This window comes from Neopsephotus bourkii, unplaced genomic scaffold (genome assembly GCF_033783945.1).
Source record: "Neopsephotus bourkii isolate Nb327-2 ecotype Australia unplaced genomic scaffold, CSIRO-AGI_Nbou_v1 NB_1053, whole genome shotgun sequence".
In the NCBI taxonomy this organism is placed as follows: Eukaryota; Metazoa; Chordata; class Aves; order Psittaciformes; family Psittacidae; genus Neopsephotus; species Neopsephotus bourkii.
The window spans coordinates 750,112-762,157 of NW_026901542.1; positions in this window are offsets into that span (position 1 = coordinate 750,112).

Genomic DNA, 12,046 nt, shown 5'->3' on the forward strand with positions numbered 1-12,046 from the left:
AGCTCAATCCCCAGCAGCCATGTAAGACTGGGGATCCCCGGCTGAAACCCTGGCGCCCTGCCAGGCCTGCAGCCAATAAATAAATCCTTGTATTCATCCAAGCTCCTGTGTGAGCTGAGTGGGGGACCCTGGCTCGGGATCTGCCCATCACACACATGGAGGGCTCAGCAGCATCCCTGGCCTGTGGCCACCTGTCACTGGAGGAGCAGCCCCTGGCCACCCCACATAGCAGCACCTGTGCCCACCGAGCTTCTGCAGTCTCCTGGCACTCCCTGTCCTGCACAAGCCCGGTTTGGGAGTCTGTGTCCCCAAAGTGGCCTGTATCCAAGTAATTCCAGCACTGTTTTACACAGTCCATGAGAAACCACTTTCACCTTGAAGTCAATGCACCCAATATTCACCATAAAGAATTAATTTAACTCCATGAAACACTGTTACATCAGTCTAACAAACACCATTTCTGTCTTTTATAGTTTTCCTCAGCAGCTTCACCACCTGAAGTAACATGCATCGGGAGGTGTAGGGGTATTAACACATCTTAGTCTTCCACTTATTTTTTTGGGACAGATGTAGCAGAGAATTAAAACCCCTCTGATCTTTCATTGCTCTGTAGCAAGGTTGCAATTCATGCTGAAGGTAGAAGGGATTTGTCACAAGGATACCTATCTACTAGAAAGCAGCTTAAAACAGTTGAATTCTTCAAACACAGGACCTGAAACCAGCATTTAGGCTGATAAAGTATTTCATATCTTAATTCAGGGGCCTCATTCCTCTAGAGCATAGATGGTGCATCTGGTAGGGCACCCCTTAAAGGGTGGCTAAAGCTTCTTGGCATTTCCATGGAGCTCTTCAAAGTTCTTTGAGGGAGAACTCAAAGAGGAAAAGCTGAAGTAAAAGGCAAAAAGTTAAGAAATTCTTCACTTGAACTATGGGATAACATCCTATTTTCTGTTTGCCACATTCAGCCTTTCCTAAAGTTTAAAGTATACAAACACGGAATTAGCAATGGACCAAATCCCTCTGGTTCATCTGCAGGCTTTCATCTTTCAGTGAGGTAAAATGGGTTCATCTAAGAGATACATTCACAGTCAGAAATGAGGAAAAATAATTCTCAGTATAATTGAAATAATCTTGATGACATTTTCATTTTGGGAGTCTTTACAAAAAGCAGACAGAGCAAAAACCACTTTATTCTGAGATTTTTCTGAGAACTTAACAATATTAATCCAGTAATGTTAATTATAGAGCTATGTTGCAAACTTCCATGATTATTCAGGATCAAAAATTAGTTATACCATTGTTAGTATTTTATTCTTATATCCTGTTATTAAAAATACTTTTGAAAGTATCACCACAATACAGAATGTCTTTGTAACTGCTAAGCATGTATGTTGATCCAGGGTAAAAATCCTATTTTTGAGAATGAACTGGGGGCTTGGGAGTATGAAATGTATTTGGATTTACCAAGGCTTATTAGTTCCGACTCAGCACCATACTAATGTGACTTGACTGTTTCTGCACAAACCTGGCTTCCAGCCAGCCAGCTCAGAGAACAGCAATCAGGAGTGTCTGCAGCTGTCCGTGGGGATACACAGTTCAGCAATCAGTATCTAAAGGTCTCATTGCAACCAGCCACCACCACACTGAGGATGGATGCTGGCTCCTACTAGAGTGTGCACATTCAAATAGAGATTAGCAGTTTACATTGCACTGTTAGTCACTCTGTCAGGTCCATTACACATTTTTCTCAGCGTTTATAAATGATGCACCTCCTAACATTTTTGTAGGAAACACGTGGTACTCTGTGTACCTGGGTTTGCTGACTGCAGGAGCAGGACTGACTGATAGGTGAAATACCCAGCACATAGCTCAATAAAGGTTTGTTTGTTGTTTGTATTTCTATTTTTATTTTTTACAATGTAATAACTTTACTGTTAAAAAGAAGACATAACAATCCATGGAAGTCACAAGTGTTTAACTCTTAAATGCCTCCACTAGGATTTTCTGAGAAGCTGTGTATCCGGGGTTTCCCCTCCATGGACAACTTTGAATGGAGAAAGTTCACATTTAGGAAGACATGTGGTGGCAGTGACTCCCTTGCCTGGGACTCGTCACCAAGGAATGAAAGTTTGCTTGGTGTCACTCCCACCACTCTCCTTCCTTAAGCACCAGGGTCCCACTCAAATTGCCCATTGCACTCTTAAACACAAATATCTCAGCAAGCATGATAACAACTGGCTGAATCTGGCCATATTTTTTTTCTGAAGTGTGCTTAGCTAAAGATTAAAACCAGCATCTACATGAATCAAAAGCACAAAGACAAGATCATACTTCTAACTCCACTTAGTCTGAAAACCATATATCAAGAGGTTTGGTTGTTGGGTTTGGTTTGGTTTTGTTGGGGTTTTTGTTTTGGTGGGTTTTTGTTTTTGTTTTTCAGTAGGAGCGCTTTATCCACCTATAACAAAGTTTCAAGAAGAAATTAGAAACCACTGGAAAAGAAAAAGTGTTTAGAGGCTGAATATCACTGTGGTTTACCTGTATGAGTCTTTTCTACCACATGCATCCAGTATGTTTTTTCTGCAATGACCAAATAAAACCTTCTTTTTATATCTTTAATTGAGGGTATTGAAATCTTACCACTTCAATGTGAGATTAATTAGTTGTGAGAGAGATGAATTTACCACATCTGAGGAACTGGGTTACTGGTTTAGGGATTTAAACAACTCCATCTTTTGCTTCAGCTATGCTGGGGAATACTTTTCTGTACTGTAAATAAGTAGAAAGTATTTGGTTTAACTGCATGCATAAGATATCAAATATTTCAGGACAGTTCTTGCTACCCAAAATGATAACAGAAAATTTCCTGAAACATTCTGGGACTAGTGCTATGACTTATTAAATGCCTCCGTCACACATATTAGCTGAGAGAGCATTAACTGCTAAGCAGAAAGAATGTCAATTCATGGTCACAGGGTAGGTATTTGAAAGCTAATTTGTACTGAGGAAACATGGAGAGAATATATTTAAATTGTAAGGTACACAACAAGACCTATTTTAAAAGCCAGTATGCTGACCTTAGGAAATGAGATGACATCTGGCATATGCTGCCAGTATTAACATTTGAGAGGACGAAAGCAGTAATACTGGTACTGTTGGAAGCTAGAAGAAGAAGCCTTATGGCCAGAGTCTTTAAAACTGTGCTGCAATCCAACTAGCAGGGATGAAACAGGCAAAACTGCCTGGTAGCAGACATCAGAGGATTTATTCCTTTCTCTGGGTAATTGACAACTTCAGCCAAGGGTTTTGAATGTTTATAGACTATTGATCTAGCTGACAGAGCCGAAACTAAGTTTCATGTAAAAGTCTGTACTCAAATCAAGGGAAAGAACAGGGGAGTGACTCATAAGACATCTATCAGTTCTAGCACAAAGAAAAAGACATTGCATTGAAATGGAATGTTTCAATAAGGGGCAATACCTCTGATCATGACAGAACTTCTTCCATACTAGCATCTTTTATTTGGTACTTCTATAGATTATCAACCATTTTCTAATACTACAATGAAACAATTAAATGGGAGAGTTCATTCTGGCAGGAAATAACAAGCTAAACCACAACCAGTAACCTAGAGCACCTTATATCAATACTGTGCATAACAGAGCATATTTCTAACTGAAACAGAGGAACAGTAACCCCTAACGGTCATTTTACAATGATTAGAGTCCAAAATAACAGGCCTAAAGGGAGGGAATCCATGCAGGGAACATTTTCCCAAATCTTAAAGCTAAGATTCATCAAATCTCTCTTTTCTCAAGAAACTCAATTTCAGTGTTGCTTACAGATGTTCCCAACCATGAAACTGCAATTCTTCCCTGCTAGAGGATGAAAAAAAAAAATAAATACAAAATTAGTTATATGTCAAGATACGGACAGCAGAATTTCTCTAGAAGGGTTCTTCAACATTTAAATTTTAATCTTTGTACTGTATGACAGACTTATCTAACTTTTGGTATCATAACTAATTTCATACATTGTGGGTCTTGTACTAAGTAAAAAAAAGAAGAAAAAAAAAGAAGAAATTTCTAATCCTACATGTCCAAATATGTCAGAGATTTATGCTTTTCAACAAAAAGACCTGCATCCTGATAAAGTACATAAAAATGAAGGTGAAATTAAATTTAAAGGAAACTTCTACTTATTTGATACCAAAAAGAAATGTGAGGGCCTTTATACACCAGCAACACTGAATCTTAGTATTTTAGCAGAATATTATCAACAGTAAATTGTCTGTGTTCTAAAAGGCTATGACAGTTCAAAATACGTTAACACATATTGAAAGAAATACTATATTTCTCATTTAAAATACATTTTACTTTCATAGAGCACCAGAAAGTCATTGTGCCTGTTGTGATTATAGATACAGAAGACAGAGGATGTTGATGGTCACGTTTCACTGAATGTATTTTAGTACATCTAACGTTATTTAAATGATTGCAGACAATATTTGAAAAATTGGTGCTGCATCCTTGCCCAGAGCCTTAATGAAAGGCTGTGACTACAGCAGTAAAATATATGCCATAGGCTATCCAATTATTGGCATACAGATTGCAACAATTCTTTTTCTATTATTGTGGAAAACATTCAAATTAGTGTTCAAGTGCAGATAAAAAAATAATTAAATACAAATAATGTTGTGTAAAAAATAACATATTTTACAAAGTGAATCTGTGAGTATTGAAGTTAGAATGTGACAGTCTTTCCTACAGAGTGGATTTTTCATAAATTTTCATCTCAAAAAAATAGAAAAAAAAAAACAGCTACACTTTTTTAACAGTCACAGATAATCAAAAGAATAAAGGCCTTTATAGACACCTGTCACTATCCAGAATGAAGCCTCCTGTAATGCACAAAAAGCCTGAAGAATTTCATCACCTCTTGCTTTGCAAAGTTCAGGTGGCCATGAAAGGAAACCGGAAAAGATCAGAGAGGCTGTGAGAAAAGACAACAAAGAAACCAGTTTTGAGCAGACAGGTGACATACATAAAGCAAAAGCAGTTCTGTGTTTTCGTGAAATAGGATTTAGGCTGTACAAATATAAAAATAGATTTAATTGAACCTCTGATGGTGTCATGAATTTTAGATAGCAGAATAAGCCTCTACCACCCTGAATCATTAATTATCAAGACACAGCAATGACACGATGTTTGAGCATATGAAATCTTTTCACATCTTCTGAGCACAGATCAGTCTGCTGAAAATCCTCAGTAACTCTACAGCATCCTATTCATATGTGAAAGCAATAGAGAAAGACATTGATTTAGGTATGAATACAGCAAATTAATTCTTTGATTTTGAAATCTATGGTTTTAATTGAAATTTTTAAGTAGAAATTTGCATTTTTTGTGTTTGCCTGAAAAAGGAATGACATCTAGTGGCAGATGAGTTAGTAACTACTCTTTAGTGGTAGTGAAGGGCACTGTGAGGAAATCCATCATCTGGTTGCAGTGGTATGGAATTAAATGGAATAGATCCCGGTAACATTTATCAGTGTGATTCACTTTGTAACTCTCAGAGCAATTACTGACCAACTCTCTCTCGTTAGAAAAATTGAGTTTATACATACGGAACTGAACCTGAGAGAAAATACAATACAAAAAAGGGGTACATGGTTAAAACAAAATAATTAAACTATAATAGCATATAAGACTTCAACAAAAAAATAGCATAACGTATGTATTTGTGTACACACAGAGACAAAAAAAATCCAAACAAAAAAACAACAGCAAACCCTTACAACACTGCAAGCAGCATCCTATATCTGCAATTTTTACTAATGTGTGTTAATTTTAGATTAGCCCAGGTACCCTTGGTAAAGATAAGGTTGCTAGAATAACTGGCTTTCTAATTTATATAATTTTTCCAAAATAAGGTAATTCTTTCCAGCTCCATTGTGCATCGCTTGAGGAAACAGCTACTTTTGTACTAACAGTACTTTTTATTTATCCTGTGAATCATGCAATTAAAAAAAAAAAAAAAAGAAGTCAAGACATAGAATATCACCATCCACAGAAATTGGCCACTTCAAAAATTTGGATCAGAATATTGAAGAGATCAGGTTTTCTTCAAACCTGATGTTTTGAGAGCATGTGCATTATTTTAACGTAACTGGTTTTGTAGTCTGTTCTCAAATATGCCCAGCGCAGGTCAACTAAGATGATTAAGGGAGTGGAGCATCTCCCTTATGAGGAAAGACTGAGGGAGCTGGGTCTCTATAGTTTAGAGAAGAGGAGACTGAGGGGTGACCTTATTAGTGTATATAAATATATAAAGGGGGAGTGTCACGAGGATGGAGCCAGGCTCTTCTCAGTGGCAAACAGTGATAGGACAAGGGGAAATGGGTACAAACTGGAACACAAGAGATTCCACTTAAACTTGAGAAGAAACTTCTTCTCAGTGAGGGTGACAGAACACTGGAACAGGCTGCCCAGGGAGGTTGTGGAGTCTCCTTCTCTGGAGACATTCAAAACCCGCCTGGACACGTTCCTGTGTAACCTTATCTAGGTGTTCCTGCTCCGGCAGGGGGATTGGACTAGATGATCTTTTGAGGTCCCTTCCAATCTCTAACATACTGTGATACTGTGATACTGTGATTCACTGGGGCAGGTATTGTGTTATGATAGCAAATATAAGCTACTGGGTCACTGCCATTTCAGTTAGGAGATGGAAAGGAAAAAAGAATTTGAGGTGGTACCAAACCAGAGGTAAATTCATCAGGTTATATTCTGCTAATTTCTTATTTGCTTTGTGAAAGCTGCAGTATTAATAGGTAAAAATCACAGTCTTCAGTTGACACTGGATGAAACATGCTGTGAATAGAGATCAGATTCCCTCAAACCTCATTTATTGCCAAACTTGACTTGTGTTGCAGCTTTGATAAATTACAGCAATTTCCAAATGCATGATTGGGATTCAGGATGATATGGCATGTGTTTCCATGACTGATATACAGCTGAAGACTGCCAGGAACATATAAATTAATAAACACATTACTTTTTGTTCTTGAGTTGATTTCTATGTACAATATTGGCAAGTATATTTTGCTTGTAGTTTTAATCTTTAATTTTATAAATATGAAGTTTTATGAGTGGCTCTTCTGTACTTGGAGAAAAACCATTAATCAAGGTACAATGACATGCATTACATTTTATCTAAACATTATTAAGCTTTTACATTGAAATTATGTCAGTGTAATTTCATCCGTAAGGGTTCAGCTTTATAAAATATATTGGATGAAAACTAATCATTGATTGGTCAAAAACTATTTCAGTCCTAATGAGTGGGCTACATGTAGACTAAAGCAATACATGTGTCCCTGACCATGGCAGGGGGGTTGGAACTTGATGATCTTAAGGTCCTTTCCAACCCTAACTATTCTATGATTCTATGATGCTATGATTCTATGTCTCATATACAAGTGTCCCACTAAACAAGTACATCAATTCAAGATTTCCAAGTCATGGGCCCACAGAAGCTAAGGGAACTTTTTGAAAAACTTGTTATGTCACTTTAAAACTGGCTAATGGCTGCACATGCAAATCCCTGTTTTTACACTTGGCCACCTAAATGGGGAGACCTGTTAATATCAAATAATATATACATAGCAATATCCCTTCAGCAGGAGCCTTCCATAACAAGTTTGGAAATACTGTTTTTAAGTGCTATTTCAGAAATAATTGAAAAATTTATCTTCTTTGTAATGCACAATCTTTGCTCAGATGTAAGGTTTCTTGATTACCCTTACCTTGAGCAAGGAGGACTCCAGGTTGTATCTATAGAATCAGCTGGAACTTCCTCTTCATCCACTGTCTCAGTTGCTGTTACACATCTCAGGTAGGGTCCTAAATGTTTTTGTAAAGACATGAACTACAAAATGCAATTAAATTCTGATGGTCCTTATATACTGATACATCCTTTTCATTCTAAGCCTCTTTCCTGTCAGCTTCATTAATCCTTTCATGTCTTTGGTTACCTACTTTTGTCTCCCTACCACCTTTCTCTATTTTTTCCCTCCTTCCTCCATGCTGATACATTTCTAGTCTCTCTGCCTGCCCTCCATTTCTCCTCTAGTCACATCAGTTTGAATCTAATTTTTTTTCTCAGATAGTACATCACATTTCTAGGTGTGTCTGAAGTTGCTTTGTTATAGAAGACCTGTTAACCCAGAATGATGAGAGTGTAACACTTATTTAGGTAAGTCATTACCACGCTTCCATGTGTTCCACTATTGATCTGATGAACCTCATATAGTAAAACTGCCTAATTCTCATCTGAAATGAGAAAAAGCAATACAAATTTCAGAAGGTGAAGTCTATTACATTAACTGAATAGTATCTTCCTGGTCTCAAATCAGAAATGCAGTATCTAAGGGTTTTGATGCTCTCTGGCTGTTGATAATGCCAAATCTCCAAAATTTAATGAGACAAAATAGGTTTCAAATTTCAAAAGCTGAAAAGCATAGATGGCAGAATTAATCATCATCTCCTTTAATTTATTGCAGCAAATAGCTATTTTGCCAGAGCAGATGAATCCAAATAAGATATTTGGCTACAAACCTTTGGTTTCATCTTACTACTGATAAAGCTTTCATTGCACAGCAGTGCTAGACCACCACTTAGCACACTGGCACACATGCTTTGACAGAAGTTAATCCTACACATTCATTTTATTGAGAATTTCCTACAATAGAAATAGACATTACACAGACTACACCATAAATGTGTAAGTGGCTCACACCCCAACTTTGTAAAAGTAGCTACCTTCATATTTTTTCACAACTTCCAAGTGCACAAACAGCACCACTTGCTTAATTTCACTCAGCGGACATAAGCAAACTAGCAGCCAGACATAATGGAAATAAGAGTATTAACATCATGAATAACATGGACTTCCAGATCCTGGGAAGGGTGCACTTCAATAGCAGTCAGTAGCATGGGCTCTTCAACTGACTTCAAACGATGACTTCAGTGCCAAATAAACAGGGAGCTGCTAAACAGCTCTTTCCCTTCCCCCTTTTTTTCTGCTTTCTTTTTTATTTTTTGCTTTCACCTGGAGATATAGACACCACCTGGAAAACAGCTCTTCTGTTGTTATTCACAACTACTGTGCCAACTGTTGAGAAACTATATTTCTACAATCACATTTTTTCATGTTACACAGGCAATAGCTTTTGAAGACCTAAATAAATACAAACCTTTTCTGCCAGAGGCAGAACTTGTCCCCAGTACAATTATGCTGAATCTCAATGATGTATCTAAATGAAGATGTAAGCACCTTGGTTTTTCGGTAGTTAGCATATTAAAAAGGCACAGATAAAGTTCTCCCTGTAATGTTTCTGGAGGTTTTGCGCTATTTGACACTCAGAATAAATGAGCTCAGTAAAGAAAGAACAGTTTTCATTTGGAGATAAAGTGACATAGGAACAATATTCAGGAACAAAAAAAAGAGCAGGGGTCTATGGGATGGAGCAAAGATCCAGATGCCGAAAGACCTGGATTTTATTCTTGGATCTGCTCCTCTTTACTCAGCTGCATAACTTCAGCCAAGTCAGTCCAAAGTTACTTATGACACATTCCATCTGTCTTGGCTGGCTTGCAGATATTCTAAAGGGCTCAAATTCTGGCTTGTTAGAAAGAAAAATCAGCTTTGCCACATGCACCCAGAAGAGTGCTGTAACTCTTAGATGAGGGAAGTTTAGCCACATTTCTGGACTCCCTATTTCCTCTTTGCTGGCTATAAAGCAGCTCACTGCTCCATGTAATGCCTCCAGAGACAGGGCTTCAAAGATATTAACTTTCTCCATTAGGGAACCTATACACTGTAACCTCTCTGCCTTATATCAGCTTGCTGAGACTAGCTGTCTCACTGCTAGGAGTTACAAAAGGTAAGCTGCAGACTCCTTCTAAGAATGTGCCAGAATCTCTCCTGTAGTTGCACCCTAAGTAGCATACTATTGGTGCCTCCCTGCTGGCAACTAAGTGGCTTACAGTCTTGACACTGAATTAATTCAACAAAATATTTATCCTCTTTTAAAAGCTTAATTGGCTTCTTGAATGTGAATTTTTTTTTATCTAGCCATTTATTGGGTCAGTCAAAAGTTCTGTAGGCCAACATCCAGAGGATGTTTTATGGCTGCTGTCCCTTGTTCCCATGCAGATTACTACAGGCACACTTCAACATGTAGGCTTGTTGTGCAGCCATCAGAAATCTGCAGTAAACTGTTTGTCCTTCTCCTGAAAATATTGCCTGGGTAGTCAGCTGTAGATCACTGTGTTAAAGCACAGTAATTTAACAATAATACAATGGTTCCATCTGAGCTTTATAGTTTATTAGCTACATGCACATTCTATATAGATAGTTTTAAGAAACACATTATTTACCTAATAGGCTATAATGACTCCTTCAATGCCTTTATAGTAGACTATATAATTTCTTCTGACTTCATGGATCATTGACATGATAGATGCATTCTCCTTTCATTTTCCTGCCAGCACATAACTTCCATTATCATTAATGAGACTTACAAACACATACTGAGATGAGAACATATCCCTTATTGGTATTTGTTAACCAAAGCAACACATTTGAATTAACCTCTCTGCTATGAAACAGCCAAGGACAGATACTGACAATCAGATTGTTCCATGATACCTGCTATCCATTGTGTATTTAGTTTGTTATTTATTACCACCATCATACTTGAAAAAATGAATAGTGAAAGAATCATTAGAATGCAGGGCAATTAACTTTCATTTCCATGTCTAGAATTAAATTCACGTGTGACTTTCAACAAGTTGAAACCTTTTTATTATTTGTATAACAAGGATAATGCTACTTACCATGGCTCCCTCAAAGGAGCCTTCTGATGTTTAATTAATACATGTTTGCAAACCACTATTAGATTGTTAAACAGAAGGAAATGTCTATCTGGTAAGAGAACTCTGACTACCCCTCATAGGCATTTTCCGGATACAAATGCAAGAAATGACACTCTTAATAACATAAACAGAAAACGAATTGTTGAAGAGGTTTGCCGTTTATGTAACAGAAATAAATGCAAGATAGTATGCAATGGTTTACCTTTGGCATAGAAGAGGTCAAATGGTTTAGTTAATGAAGTAGTAAAACTTACAATGCATTGATTCATTAGATTAAAATGAATAATATATAATGGAGCTCTTCTAGCATTTGAAGTCCTCTAAACGTAAATTTGAAGCTTGGCTTTGTAAAAAAAATAAAAAGAAATGTGCTTAGAATGTTAAACACTCAAAAGCTCCTTTTAATATTCAAGTTGTTTAAATATGATATTAACAAACACGGTTAGGTTCCTAAATAGATTATGGGGCATGTATCTCCCAAGCAATCTTGATCATTTGATGGAAGAATTTTGGTGAACTGGGAAGGTAAATGGAGTTTTTGTCTTGGAGATGTTTTCTCAGATCTGTAACTATTATTATTTGTTTTGTTTCTACAAGACCAATGAGTGTGTTAGTACCATAATAACCTAGATATGTTATTTTATTAAAATTATTATTTGGTTCTGTAAATAAAATGTTAATTTTTGTTGCTTATTTCTGATGTGCAATTTTACCTTCAAAAGGTAAAAGAGAGGTTTATTTGCTTACAGAAATTTCATATTGCTTTCTTGCCAAATCTGGGAGAAGTTACTGCCCTTCTCATTCAAACTGTAAATAAATCACATAACTTCTCTCTTGTTGCTGCATTGCAAAATAGAAAGCATTCTCAATTTTATTTTTTTTTTTTTAAATAAGGATGGGGAGCAGAATATTTAAGGACTCAAAATAGTAAATGATGCTTTTGGTAGTGCCTCATTTCTCTTTGACATATCATGAATCAGAAATACGGTATTTCCTCACAGTTTTATAAGCACCATGCTTCTTGAACTGGGCTAGCAGAACTGAAATAATCAGCTGTTGCATTAAGCAGACCATCCAGATATAGCAGGTTCTAGAATCATAGCTGTGTA